Genomic DNA, 15,270 nt, shown 5'->3' on the forward strand with positions numbered 1-15,270 from the left:
GGTAGGTAGCCTAGTGGTTAGAGGGGGGGCGGCAGCGTAGCCTAGTGGTTAGAGGGGGGGTAGGTAGCCTAGTGGTTAGAGGGGGGGGTAGGTAGCCTAGTGGTTAGAGGGGGGGGCAGCGTAGCCTAGTGGTTAGAGGGGGGGGTAGGTAGCCTAGTGGTTAGAGGGGGGGCGGCAGCGTAGCCTAGTGGTTAGAGGGGGGGTAGGTAGCCTAGTGGTTAGAGGGGGGGGTAGGTAGCCTAGTGGTTAGAGGGGGGGGCGGCAGCGTAGCCTAGTGGTTAGAGGGGGGGTAGGTAGCCTAGTGGTTAGAGGGGGGTAGGTAGCCTAGTGGTTAGAGGGGCGGCAGGTAGCCTAGTGGTTAGAGGGGGGTAGGTAGCCTAGTGGTTAGAGGGGGCGGTAGGTAGCCTAGTGGTTAGAGGGGGGGCGGTAGGTAGCCTAGTGGTTAGAGGGGGGGCGGTAGGTAGCCTAGTGGTTAGAGGGGGGGGCAGCGTAGCCTAGTGGTTAGAGGGGGGCAGCGTAGCCTAGTGGTTAGAGGGGGGGCGGTAGGTAGCCTAGTGGTTAGAGGGGCGGTAGGTAGCCTAGTGGTTAGAGGGGCGGTAGGTAGCCTAGTGGTTAGAGGGGGGGCAGCGTAGCCTAGTGGTTAGAGAGTGTTGCAAGTTGAAATCCCCGAGCTGACAAAGGTAATCATCTGTCGTGCTGCCCCCTGAACAAGGCAGTTAACCCACTGTTCCTAGGCCGTGAAAATAAGAATTTGTTCTTAACTGACTTGCCTAGTTAAATAAAGGTAAAAAAAAATTAAAATATGTCTCGCATAGATTCTGAGTTATCTTGAAAGTGCCATGGAAGTCCCTCCCCTCTGACCTTCTCCTCCAATGGGTTTTGAGAAGGAGGTGAGGAGAGAGAGGAAGTGAGGAGTATACAATTTAGATTCTCCCCATGTCTGCTAGCTTAGCATACTGTTGTTTAACCGGCCTTGTCATGAATGGATTCCTCAGAAGGGGAGTGATTTTATGTTTCGGTGAGTCAAGCAACTTTGGTTACGCCCTTCCCCGCCTGTCAGAGCCTGTCAGCACGGAGAAAGTTCTGAGAAAGTTCTGCCGCCCGCCATGTTAGAGTAAGTCTCTGATCTCTCTCTCTCTCTCTCCCTCCTCACCTCTCTCTCTCTCTCTCTCTCTCTCTCCCACCTCACCTCTCTGTCTCTCTCTCTCTCTCTCCCCTCCTCACCTCTCTTTCTCTCTCTCTCCCTCCTCACCTCTCTCTCTCTCTCTCTCTCCCTCCTCACCTCTCTCTCTCCCTCTCTCTCTCTCTGTTTCTCATCCCTTGTCTCTCTCTCTCTCTCTCTGTTTCTCATCCCTTGTCTCTCTCTCCCTCTCTGTTTCTCATCCCTTGTCTCTCTCTCTCTCTCTCTCTCTGCCTCTCTGTCTCTCTCTCTCTCTCTCTCTCTCTCTCTCTCTCTCTCTCTCTCTCTCTCTCTCTCTAAAAAGTACATTGTAAGTTTCTTTTCTTTATTTTACTTTTCTCTGTACTAGCCAATGGTAGAAGTGTAATGAAGTTGGCTTTAGCCCAGATAGGTTCCCCCATCTCCCGTCCTCAATCCAGATAGAGTAGCTAGCTCGTCTAACTATCTTAGCTGGCATGTCTACTGGCAAGGTTGTTAGAATTTAGGGAAAAAAGCAAGTAATAACTAAATGTACTGAATAAGATAGTCGTAAAGAGGACAAGACAAAACCTATTCCCCCCTCAGGAGACTGAAAAGATTTGGCGTGGGTCTTCAGATCCTCAAAAGGTTTTTACAGCTGCACCATCGAGAGCATCCTGACTGGTTGCATCACTGCCTGGTACGGCAATTGCTCGGCCTCCGACCGCAAGGCACTACAGAGGGTAATGCGTACGGCCCAGTACATCACTGGGGCAAAGCTACCTGCCATCCAGGACCTCTACACCAGGCGGTGTCAGAGGAAGGCCCTAAAAATTGTCAAAGACCCCCAGCCACCTCAGTCATAGACTGTTCTCTCTACTACCGCATGGCAAGCGGTACCGGAGTGCCAAGTCTAGGACAAAAAGGCTTCTCAAGAGTTTTTACCCCCAAGCTCCTGAACAGGTAACCAAATGGTGACCCGGACTATCTGCATTGTGTCCCACCACCCGCCAACCCCTCTTTTGCGCTACTGCTACTCTCTGTTCATCATATATGCCTAGTCACTTTAACCACACTGTCACGTCCTGACCAGTAAAAGGGGTCATTTGTCATTGTAGTATGGTCAGGGCGTGGCAGGGCGTGGCAGGGGGGGTGTTTTGGTGTGTTTTGGGGGTTGGTTTGGGGGTTGGTTTGTTTAAAGGGGATTTTTTTCTAGTTTTCATTTTCTATGTTCATTTTCTATGTTTTGGCCGAGTATGGTTTCCAATCAGAGGCAGGTGTCTTTCGTTGTCTCTGATTGGGAACCATACTTAGGCAGCCCTTTTTTTCCCTTTGGGTTTTGTGGGTGGTTTGTTTTCTGTTTAACCTGTGTGCCTTACAGAACCCGCTGTGCCTTGGTCTGTCCCTTACGACGCTTATGACACATACCTACATGTACATACTACCTCAATCAGCCTGGCTAACCGGTGTCTGTACGTAGCCTCGCTACTCTTATTTTCAAATGTATTTTTACTGTTGTTTTATTTCTTTACTTACCTACCTACACACACACACACACACACACACACACACACACACACACACACACACACACACACACACACACACACACACACACACACACACACACACACACACACACACATACCTTTTTTTCTCACTATTGGTTAGAGCCTGTAAGTAAAAATGTCACTGTAAGGTCTATACCTGTTGTATTCGGCGCACGTGACAAATAAACTTTGATTTGATAAGTTAGAGGATTGATAAGTTAGATGACTGATAAGTTAGATGATCAAATTGATCTGAAATACAGTGTAGACATTGTTAATGTTGTAAATGACTCTTGTAGCTGGAAACGGCAGATTTTTTATGGAATATCTACATAGGCGTACAGAGGCCCATTATCAGCAACCATCACTCCTGTGTTCCAATGGCACGTTGTGTTAGCTAATCCAAGTTTATGATTTTAAAAAGGCTAATTGATCATTAGAAAACCCTTTTGCAATTATGTTAGCACAGCTGAAAACTGTTGTTATGATTAAAGAAGCAATAAAACTGGCCTTCTTTAGACTAGTTGAGTATCTGGAGCATCAGCATTTGTGGGTACGATTACCGGCTCAAAATGGCGAGAAACAGACTTTCTTCTGAAACTCGTCAATCTATTCTTGTTCTTAGGAATGAAGGCTATTCCATGCGAGAAATTGCCAAGAAACTGAAGATCTCGTACAACGCTGTGTACTACTCCCTTCACAGAACAGCCAAAACTAGCTCTAACCAGAATAGAAAGAGGAGTGGGAGGCCCCGGTGCACAACTGAGCAAGAGGACAAGTACATTAGAGTGTCTAGTTTGAGAAACAGACGCCTCACAAGTCCTCAACTGGCAGCTTCATTAAATAGTACCCACAAAACACCAGTCTCAACGTCAACAGTGAAGAGGCGACTCCGGGATGCTGGCCTTCTAGGCAGAGTTGTAAAGAAAAAGTCATATCTCAGACTGGCCGATAAAAAAGAAAAGATTAAGATGGGGCGAAAGAACACAGACACCAGACAGAGGAACTCTGTATTAATATGATGCCCGTCTCTAAGAGTCGAAGAGAGACTGACTGCATCACTTTCTTCTTTATATAAGAAACATTATTAAATGTGTCGGAAAAATTCACCACAAAACTGTTTTGCATTGCAAAACTTCCACACAGCTCTGACACACACAGTGTACCCCACCAGATATGCCACCAGGGGTCTTTTCACAGTCCACAAATCCAGAACAAATTACAGAGAGCGTACAGTATTATACAGAGCTGTTATTGCATGGAACTTCCTTCCATCTCATATTGCTCAAATAAACAAGCAAACCCTGGTTTAAAACCAACAGATGAAGCAACGCCTCGCGGCACAACGCCTCTCCCTCCTATCGGACCTAGATAGTTTTTTTTTTATGTAGTTCTGTCCTTGAGCTGTTCTTGTCTATTGATGTTCTGTCTTATGTTTCATGTTTCATGGTTTGTCAAGGAAGAGTAACTGCTGCTTTCGCAACAGCTAATGGGGATCCTAATAAAATATGAATTACCCCAGGCTTAGAATGTAATGGGTTTTAACTTGTCATAACTATGTGTTTATATATATATATATGTATATGTAACGCGGGTCGTACAAAGGGGACCAGGACGCGGCGTGTGAAGTGCTCATATTTAACTTTAATGAAACACTAATAACAGTTCTGTCAGGTGAACAGGAAAACAACTACCCACAAACCACAGTGGGGGAAAAAAAAAACACCCCTACTAAATATGAGCTCCAATTAGAGGCAACGAGAAACAGCTGCCTCCAATTGAAGGTCAACCCAATAAACCCCAACCTAGATATAGACAAACTAGAAATCCAACATAGAAATTTGAGAACATAGAACAAACACAAAAACACCCCCTGTCACGCCCTGACCACTCTACCATAGAAAATAACAACTTATATTGGTCAGGACGTGATAGATAGATATAATGGGTTTTAACTTGTCATAACTAGTATATATATATATATTACCAGTCAAATGTTTGGACACACCTACTCATTCAAGGGTTATTCTTTATTTGTACTATTTTCTACATTGTAGAATAATAGTGAAGACATCAAAACTATGAAATAACACATGGAATCATGTAGTAACCAAAAAGTGTTTAAACAAATCAAAATATATTTTATACTTGAGATTCTTCAAAGTAGCCACCCATTGCACAAATAGACAGTTTTGCACACTCTTAGCATTCTCTCAACCAGCTTCATGAGGTAGTCACCTGGAATGCATTTCAATTAACAGGTGTGCCTTGTTAAAAGTTCATTTGTGGAATTTCTTTCCTTCTTAGTGTGTTTGAGCCAATCAGTTGTGTTGTGGCAAGGTAGGGCTGGTATACAGAGGATATCCCTATTTGGTAAAAGACCAAGTCCATATTATGGCAAGAACAGCTCAAATAAGCAAAGAGAAATGACAGTCCATCATTACTTTAAGACATGAAGGTGTCATAAGCTTCGTCTTCTGAGGAGAAATCATCGGACCAATACGCAGCGTGGTAAGTGTCCATACTTATACTTTTAAACGTGCCCACTAAACAAAACGAATGACAGTCCTGTAAGGCTACACAGCTATACATAGAAACAACCACCCACCAACACAAGAGAAAATAAACCCACTTAAATATGGCCTCCAATTAGAAGCAACTGCTGCTTCTAATTGGAGGTCGTTCCCAAAACTAACATAGAAATAGAAAAACTAGAAAACCCCCATAGAAATAGAAAACATAGAACATAAACCAAAAACCCCGAAACACACTAAACAAACCCCTGCCACGTCCTGACCAATTACAATAACAACAACAACAAAAAAGTTTACTGGTCAGGACGTGACAGAAGGTCAGTCAATTCTGAAAAATTTCAAGAACTTTTAAAGTTTCTTCAGGTGCGGAATTTTTTTTAATTAGAGTTACATTTTGATAAATAAATGCTTCACAGAGTTCAAGTAACAGACACATCTCAACATCAACTGAGACATTCACGACTGCGTGAATCAGGCCTTCATGGTCAAATTGCTGCAAGGAAACCACTACTAAAGGAGTAGTGGTTTCCAATAATAAGAAGAGACTTGCTTGGGCCAAGAAACACGAGCAATGGACATTAGACCGGTGGAAATCTGTCCTTTGGTCTGATGAGTCCCAATTTTAGATTTTTGGTTCCAAGTGCCATGTCTTTGTGAGACATAGAGCAGGTGAACGGATGATCTCTGCCTGTGTATTTCCCACCGTGAAGCATGGAGGAGGAGGTGTGATGGTGTGGAGGTGCTTTGCTGGTGACACTATCAGTGATTTATTTGGAATTCAAGGCACACTTAACCAGCATGGCTCCCACAGCATTCTGCAGCCCCATCCCATTTGGTTTGCGCATGTTGGGACTATAATTTGTTTTTCAACAGGACAATGACCCAACACACCTCCAGGCTGTGTAAGGGCTATTTGACCAAGAAGGAGAATGATGGAGTGCTGCATCAGATGACCTGGCCTCCACAATCACCCGACCTTCAACCCAATTGAGATGGTTTGGGATGACCGCACAGTCAAGGAAAAGCAGCCAACATTAAATATATTTGGATTGGTAAAAAAAAAATTGGTTACTACATGATTCCATACGTGTTATTTCATAGTTTTGATGTCTTCACTGTTATTCTACAATGTAGAAAATAGTAAAAATAAAGAAAAACCCTTGAATGAGTAGGTGTGTCCAAACTTTTGACTGGTATTATATATATAATATATATATATATATATATATATATATATATATATATATATATATATATATATATACTGCTCAAAAAAATAAAGGGAACACTTAAACAACACATCCTAGATCTGAATGAAAGAAATAATCTTATTAAAAACTTTTTTCTTTACATAGTTGAATGTGCTGACAACAAAATCACACAAAAATAATCAATGGAAATCCAATTTATCAACCCATGGAGGTCTGGATTTGGAGTCACACTCAAAATTAAAGTGGAAAACCACACTACAGGCTGATCCAACTTTGATGTAATGTCCTTAGAACAAGTCAAAATGAGGCTCAGTAGTGTGTGTGGCCTCCACGTGCCTGTATGACCTCCCTACAACGCCTGGGCATGCTCCTGATGAGGTGGCGGATGGTCTCCTGAGGGATCTCCTCCCAGACCTGGACTAAAGCATCCGCCAACTCCTGGACAGTCTGTGGTGCAACGTGGCGTTGGTGGATGGAGCGAGACATGATGTCCCAGATGTGCTCAATTGGATTCAGGTCTGGGGAACGGGCGGGTCAGTCCATAGCATCAATGCCTTCCTCTTGCAGGAACTGCTGACACACTCCAGCCACATGAGGTCTAGCATTGTCTTGCATTAGGAGGAACCCAGGGCCAACTGCACCAGCATATGGTCTCACAAGGGGTCTGAGGATCTCATCTCGCTACCTAATGGCAGTCATGCTACCTCTGGCGAGCACATGGAGGGCTGTGCGGCCCCCCAAAGAAATGCCACCCCACACCATGACTGACCCACCGCCAAACCGGTCATGCTGGAGGATGTTGCAGGCAGCAGAACGTTCTCCACGGCATCTCCAGACTCTGTCACGTCTGTCACGTGCTCAGTGTGAACCTGCTTTCATCTGTGAAGAGCACAGGGCGCCAGTGGCGAATTTGCCAATCTTGGTGTTCTCTGGCAAATGCCAAACGCCCTGCACGGTGTTGGGCTGTAAGCACAACCCCCACATGTGGACGTCAGGCCCTCATACCACCCTCATGGAGTCTGTTTCTGACAGTTTGAGCAGACACATGCACATTTGTGGCCTGCTGGAGGTCATTTTGCAGGGCTCTGGCAGTGCTTCTCCTGCTCCTCCTTGCACAAAGGCGGAGGTAGCGGTCCTGCTGCTGGGTTGTTGCCCTCCTACGGCCTCCTCCACGTCTCCTGATGTACTGGCCTGTCTCCTGGTAGCGCCTCCATGCTCTGGACACTACGCTGACAGACACAGCAAACCTTCTTGCTACAGCTCGCATTGATGTGCTATCCTGGATGAGCTGCACTGCCTGAGCCACTTGTGTGGGTTGTAGACTCCGTCTCATGCTACCACTAGAGTGAAAGCACCGCCAGCATTCAAAAGTGACCAAAACATCAGCCAGGAAGCATAGGAACTGAGAAGTGGTCTGTGGTCCCCACCTGCAGAACCACTCCTTTATTGGGGGTGTCTTGCTAATTGCCTATAATTTCCACCTATTGTCTATTCCATTTGCGCAACAGCATGTGAAATTTATTGTCAATCAGTGTTGCTTCCTAAGTGGACAGTTTGATTTCACAGAAGTGTGATTGACTTGGAGTTACATTGTGTTGTTTAAGTGTTCCCTTTATTTTTTTGAGCAGTGTAGTATATTCTAGAATTCATCCATGATGTCATAATGATATATATATATATAAAACCAAAAATCCAAGCCGTGAGGTCGAAGGAATTGTCCGTAGAGCTCTGAGACAGGATTGTGTCGAGGCACAGATCTGGGGAAGGGAACCAAAACATTTCTGCAGCATTGAAGGTCCCCAAGAACACAGTGGCCTCCATCATTCTGAAATGGAAGAAGTTCGGAACAACCAAGACTCCTCCTAGTGCTGGTCAAACTAAGCAATCGGCGAAGAAGGACCTTGGTCAGGGAGGTGACCAAGAACCCGATGGTCACTCTGACAGAGCTCCATTGTTCCTCTGTGGAGATGGGAGAACCTTCCAGAAGGACAACCATCTCTGCAGCACTCCACCAATCAGGCCTTTATGGTAGAATGGCCAGATAGAAGCCACTCCTCAGTAAAAGGCACATGACAACTCGCTTGGAGTTTGCCAAAAGGCACCTAAAGACTCTCAGACAATGAGAAGCAAGATTCTCTGTTCTGATGAATCCAAGATTGAACTCTTTGGCCTGAATGCCAAGCGTCACGTTTGGAGGAAACCTGGCATCATCCCTACGGTGAAGCATGGTGGTGGCAGCATCATTCTGTGTGGATGTTTTTCAGCAGCATTGGACTGGGAGACTAGTCAGGATCGAGGGAAAGATGAACGGAGCAAAGTACAGAGAGATCCTTGATGAAAACTTGCTCCAGAGCACCCAAGACCTCAGACTGGGTGAAGGTTCACCTTCCAACAGGACAATGACCCTAAGCACACAGCCAAGACAATGCAGGAGTGGTTTAGGGACAAGTCTCAGAATGTCATTGAGTGGCCCAGCCAGAACATCTCTGGAGAGACCTGAAACTAACTGTGCAGCGACTCTTCCCATCCAACCTGACAGAGCTTGGGAGGATCTGCAGAAAAGAATGGGAGAATGGGAGAAACTCCCCAAATACAGGTAGTCACCAAGCTTGAAGTGTCATACCCAAGAAGACTTGAGGCTGTAATCGCTGCCATTTACTTACATAAATGTGATATTTCTGTTTTAAAGTTTTTATAAGTTAGCAAACATTTCTAAAAACCTGTTTTTCCTTTGTCGTTAAGGGTTATGGGGTATTGTGATGTCATTATGGTGTATTGTGACGTCATTATGGGGTATTGTGATGTCATTATGGGGTATTGTGATGTCATTATGGGGTATTGTGATGTCATTATGGGTTATTGTGTGTAGATTTAATCAATTTTTACAATAAGGCTGTAACGTAAACTGAAATGTGGGGGAAAAAATTCAAGGGAGTCTGAATACTTTCCCGAATGCTACTGTATATTTGTATACAGGAGAATAGAGATCACGTTTCAAGATTGTGAGATTTCTAGCTGACGATAACTGAATGCACCAGAGTTATAGACTCCCACTTTTCCCAGAAATTCAAACATAAACACACACAGTCTAATTTTAGCTTTGTTTTGTCAGCATTGGAGTGTTATGTTTTCAACTTTGAACTTTGGTCGTTCCAAAAAAAAAACGGTATTACTGTTAACTCTGTCATTTCCTTTTTTTACAGTCTAATATAGTATGTTTTGTTGTAGTCTATATGCAATACAATTTTTAAGGTGTTAGACAATAGTAAATGCCAAGTTTATTAAGACTGTTTCATTGCGGTACATAATGATACATCCTCATTCTGATCATGCGCCATCCACTGAGTCATGCAAAGAAAAATAAAAAGTGCAATTCGTGTCATATGTAAAAAGCATTCATTTAAAACTAGTGCTTTTTCAACATAGGAAATCCAAAAAGCGTTGGACAGTGCAGGAATTGACCAATGGCAGGTATCAATGAACTGACGAATGACAACCACCAATGCGCGTTTCGTCATATTAAAGGGCGTTCCTGTTATGCATTGAACGCCCATATCAAGAAACACCCCGAATTGCTGGTATGCAATTACACCATATTGAGTTGTCTTAAAAACCACCATGTACAAAATCTCTAATTAAATCCTTGCCTCCTTCTCAAAAATCTATCGGATGACAAAACCAGAGATCTCGTCCCTTTCTGACCTTCTTCTCCAATGGGGTTTTGAGGAAGGAGACTAGGAAGTGAGGATACGAGAGTAAAATGTTGATATTTTACATTCTACCCATGTCCTCTAGTTTAGCACACTGTTGCTTCAAACGGCTTCGTTATGAATGGATTCCTCAGAAAGGAGAGAGAGAGAGAGAGGGACAGAGAGAGAGGGAGATGTATTTCTGCATCAGCGAGTCAAGCAGCTTTGGTCACACCCTTCCCCGCCTACATGCCCCCCTCCCGGGACGAGAGGAGCTTTACCGCCCGCCATGTTGATAGGAGCAGGGAGTCAGAGACGTGTAAAAAGAAAAAGCCTGCTTGGCTAACTAAACTACATATTACGGGAAGGGTGTAAAAGAAGCTTTTTCAAACAACAAAAATAAGTCAACTTTCCTGGGTTTTTTTGTTTTGTTGATGTTCACTTCTTGATCGTATGGGTTGTAAAAAAAATCCTGGATATTCAGTGTTTTGTTGAGTAATTCGAAAGGAAAATGGTAAGTTATTCATTGTTTTTTGTTTGTTTTCCAGGCTGTTCAATCGCCTTGGCTTTGGGATGCTTTTGGGTGATGTCTCCACCTAGCATTTAAACCTGGCTAGCTATCGTTAGCCAGTTAGTTAGCTAACAAGGTTAGCTTTTGCTACTACCTTTTTATTATCGTTTGTAGCTAGATAGCTAGCTAACGTTAGCCAGTTAGCTAACCAGGTTAGCTTTTGCTACCACCTTTTTGTATTATCGGTTGTACCTAGCTAACGTTAGCCTGTTAGTTAGCTAACAAGGTTAGCTTTTTGCTACTACCTTTTTATCGTTTGTAGCTAGCTGGCTAGTTAGCTAACGTTAGCCTGTTAGTTAACTAACCAGGTTAGCTTTTTGCTACTACCTTTTGTATTATCGTTTGTAGCTAGAAAGCTAGCTAGCTAACAGTATCGCGAAAGGTGTTGTAGTTTAGCTAGTGGCCTAGCTACTTTGTTTTGAACATTTTGACCGTGTTGGGGGTGACTCCCTAAATGTTTAAACCCAGATAAAATGCAACAATTGAATAAATCCTAAAAACATGTTAAACAAAAATGTGTTGAAATGCACTTTTTTTTACTCTAAACCGAAGGATTGTAGAGAAAGGTGGGAGTTTCTGTCGTTACTACAACTTTTTTGTTTTTGGGGGAATTTTTATTTTCTATAAGTTTTGTAACTAACATGTTCATTTGTTAGTTAACGTTAGTTAGTTTTGTAGATGAACATGTTTTTAAATGAATTTAGTTAGATGTTGTAGTGAAGTCACACAGTTTCTCAACAATTTTAATGTGACAGAAAATGTAAAAAAAAAAAAGAATAGCTAATGTTAGCTAGCTTAGCTAACTAGCCGGCTAGCTAGAGATGTATGTCAAGAAAGGCGTTGATGCTAATTTGTTAGTCCAACATAACTGGTTTAAAAAAAACTTCACTGTTTACTCAATAAATGTTTCAGACACTAGTTTTAGTTTGTATACAAAGCTACTAGTGTGTGTGAGAGTAAAGTTGGGTTTATCATTTAGCTTTAGGTAACCGTTTGGAGGCTGTGTCATTCAGGGTTGTTAGCTAACTAGCTAACTACCTAGCTAACTAACTAGCTACTGGCTCCGTTTTTTGTTTTCGTGGGAAAAAAACGAGCTAACTAGACAACTGGGAAGCGTTGTTTCTCATAACTAGTTCATAATATCAGCAGTTTCGATGTGGTTGATGAATCACTGTGTAGCAAGAAATACCACTGACCATATTTCCAGTAAACTATCCATACAGTTCGGTAACTAGTTAACATTGAAAAGCGGAACATCATTTTAACTTATGTTCACTTTATGTAGTTATTAACTATATGGCTATAATGTTTGGGCGCTGCTTTCACCATGTATCATCAGTCGCTGTAACATTTTTATCTCTCAGCACGGTAACATGGTGCAGGACACTGAGCCGGTAATGCCCTGGGGTGTAGCCGGGATGCTGCCCCTCTGCCCAGGCTAGGGAGCAGCTATTGTCTCTCTGTGTGTGTGTGTGAGATCAGTTTGAGTAAGGGCAGGCCGATGCACCTGTAGCCGGTTCTCAGGGAGGGATTTCCGGCTTTGTCTTGGGCTGGGGAGGAGGACAAAAGGACGAATGACGTCTCGATCAGGGGCACGGGAAGGGGTGGGTGGGTGTGAGAGATGAGTGCTTGGACATTACATTATGTTTAGTATAGATTCATCTCTGAATTGAATTGATAAGCAGTTCTTGACACTTGGGCAGGAGCTCACTGAGCACTGTTAATGAATAAATCAGTGCTTGGAACATTTTCTTGCATGCTTTTTTTTAATGAAGCGATAATAGTCAGTGGATGGGGTAGTGTTGTGAGATTAGCTGCATATATCATCTAAATGAGTGATGAGGAACTCGGAAGTCTGTGAACATGACCCAGTTTACTGCATCTGTAAAGTTGTAACATTCTAGATGCCAACAATCATGTTTTTTAGACAGGTGAAATAACTGGCTGGGTTGCTTGTCTAGACACACACTACACACACACACACACACAGAAATACCTATTGTGTTGTCCGCCCAGTGTATCAATAAAGGGATACATTCTGATTTTTGGCAATGAGGCCCTTTTATCTACTTCCCCAGAGTCAGATGGACTCGTTGATGCCATTTTTTATGATGTGTTTTTACAGCCCAGAGTGGTTAGCATCATGTTAGGCTAGCCAGGCTAGCTGCTACATAGTGTGTTTTTTTACAGCCCAGAGTGGTTAGCATCACGCTAGGCTAGCCAGGCTAGCTGCTACATAGTGTGTTTTTTACAGCCTAGAGTGGTTAGCATCATGTTAGGCTAGCTGCTACATGTTTCAAGTTTTTACAGGCTACGCATGGTAGCGAAATGTTTACTTGCAGGTTCCTTCTGGACAATGCAACAATAATAAGAAATCATAAAATATAAGAATAGAAACTAATTAAAAGACTTAGTAGAATAGAATAATACAATTTTGCATTAGTATAATACAAGAAGGCACCGTTTTATAGTCCAATATTTACACATGTATTGGGGAAGTGGGGGGGAAAGTGTATAAATTGAGCTGTATAGTAAGTCTGATAGCAGCAGTTGTGATGTGTGGGTGTGCATGTGTACTAAGGTGTGGAGAATCAGAGCAAGTGGTCAGTCCAGTTTAAGTGTTCAGCAGTCTGATGGCTTGTAGATAGAAACTGTCTGAGTCTGTTGGTATCAGACCTCATGCTCTGATACAGTCTGATGACTGAAAGGGAGAGATCAGCTTATGGCTGTGGTGTGTGAGGTCCTTAATTCTGCATGCCTTCCTCAGGCACCATTTCAAGGTATATTTCCTGGATGGGTGGGACCACCCGCTGGAGGGGCCTTGCAGTCGTGGACGGAGCAATTCCCATGATGCAACCGGTCAGGACGCTCTCGACGTTGCGTCGAGGACCCCGGGGTTGGGGGGGGCGGCGCGGCAGGCCGGAAATTTCTAAAGCAGCCTTAGGACGTAGAGACGCTGTTGCACCCTCTTGACAAGAGTGTTGGTCCGTGACATGTCCTCGGTGACGTGGACGCCAAGAAACTTAACTCATGTGGATTGGAGCATGTTCCCTTAACCAACCAATCAAACAACAATGAATCAGCCTATAGGGAGGATGGAGTTATCAGGCTTACAATTGAACTGAGTACAGCAGAGGACTGACAACACATCCCTGGGGGGCTCCGTTGTTCAGAGTCAATGTAGAAGACGTTTTGTTGCCTCTGGTCTGCCCCGTCAGGAAGTCCAGGTTCCAGTTGCAGAGGGTCTAGACCCGGGGCTCTGAGCTTGGTGTCGCACTTGGAGGGAACAAATAGTGTTGAATGCTTGGAACTGTCGTTAATGAACGGCATTCTCGCAAGAGGTGTTCCTCTTGTCCAGATGTGATGGAAGTGGCATCTTTTGTGGATCTGTTACGAGTGGTAGGTAAATTGGAGTGGGTCCAGTGTGCCTGGCCTTGATCTGGGCCGTGACAAGCCTTCTCCAAGCACTTCATGATGACGAGGTGAGCGCGACGGAGCGATAGTCATTTGGCCGTGTCGCCATGTTTTTCTATCATTTTTATTTCGTAATATTTTCAATGTCAATGCAAATAGGTCATTTGATTCATTGTTCAGGAGTCTTATGGCTAATTGGGGGTAGATGCTGTTTTTGGATCTAGATTTGGTGCTCGGTACCGCCTGCCAGTCTTCCTCTGACACTGCCTAGTATATAGGTCCTGGATGGCAGCAAGCTTGAAAGGCTGGTCATGCTACGGGGGGTAGTTATTTAGGCAGGTTACCTTCGCTTTCTTGGGCACAGGGACTATGGTGGTCTGTTTGAAACATATATATATAGGTATTACAGACTCGGTCCGGGAAAAGTTGAAAAGACCCTTTCCTGTTGGTCTGCGCATGCTCTTGAGTACACGTCCTGGTTATCCGTCTGGCCCTGTGGCCTTGTGAATGTTGAAGGTCTTGCTCACATTGGCTACGGAGAGCGTGATCACACAGTTGTCCGGAACAGCTGGTGCTCTCATGCCTGCTTCAGTGTTGCTTGCCTCGAAAGCGAGCAATAAAAGGTATTTAGCCCGTCTGGTAGGCACGATCGCGTCACCAGGCAGCTTGCAGCTGGGTTTCCCTTTTTGTAGTCCGTAATAGTTTGCAAACCCCCTGCCACATCCGATGAGCGTCGGAGCCGGTGTAGTAGGATTCAATCTTAGTCCTGTATTGACCCTTTCCCTGTGATGGTTCGTCTGAGGGCGTAGCTGACGTCCTCACTTATTGATGAAGCCGGTGACTGAGGTGGTACGGTTGAAGTCGGAAGTTTACATATCCCTTAGCCAAATACATTTAAACTCAGATTTTCACAATTCATGACCATTTAATCCTAGTAAAAATTCCCGGTCTTAGGTCAGTTAGGATCACCACTTTTATTTTAAGAATTTGAAATGTTGTTGGAAAAATTACTTGTTTCGTGCACCAAAGTAGATGTCCTAACCGACTTACCAAAATTAGAGTTTGTTAATTAACAAGAAATGTGTGGAGTGGTTGGAAAAACGAGTTTTAATGACTCCAACCTAAGTGGTATGTAAACTTCCGACTTCAACTGTATACTCCTC

The sequence above is a fragment of the Salmo salar genome, chromosome ssa06, assembly GCF_905237065.1.
Source record: "Salmo salar chromosome ssa06, Ssal_v3.1, whole genome shotgun sequence".
Taxonomy (NCBI): domain Eukaryota; kingdom Metazoa; phylum Chordata; class Actinopteri; order Salmoniformes; family Salmonidae; genus Salmo; species Salmo salar.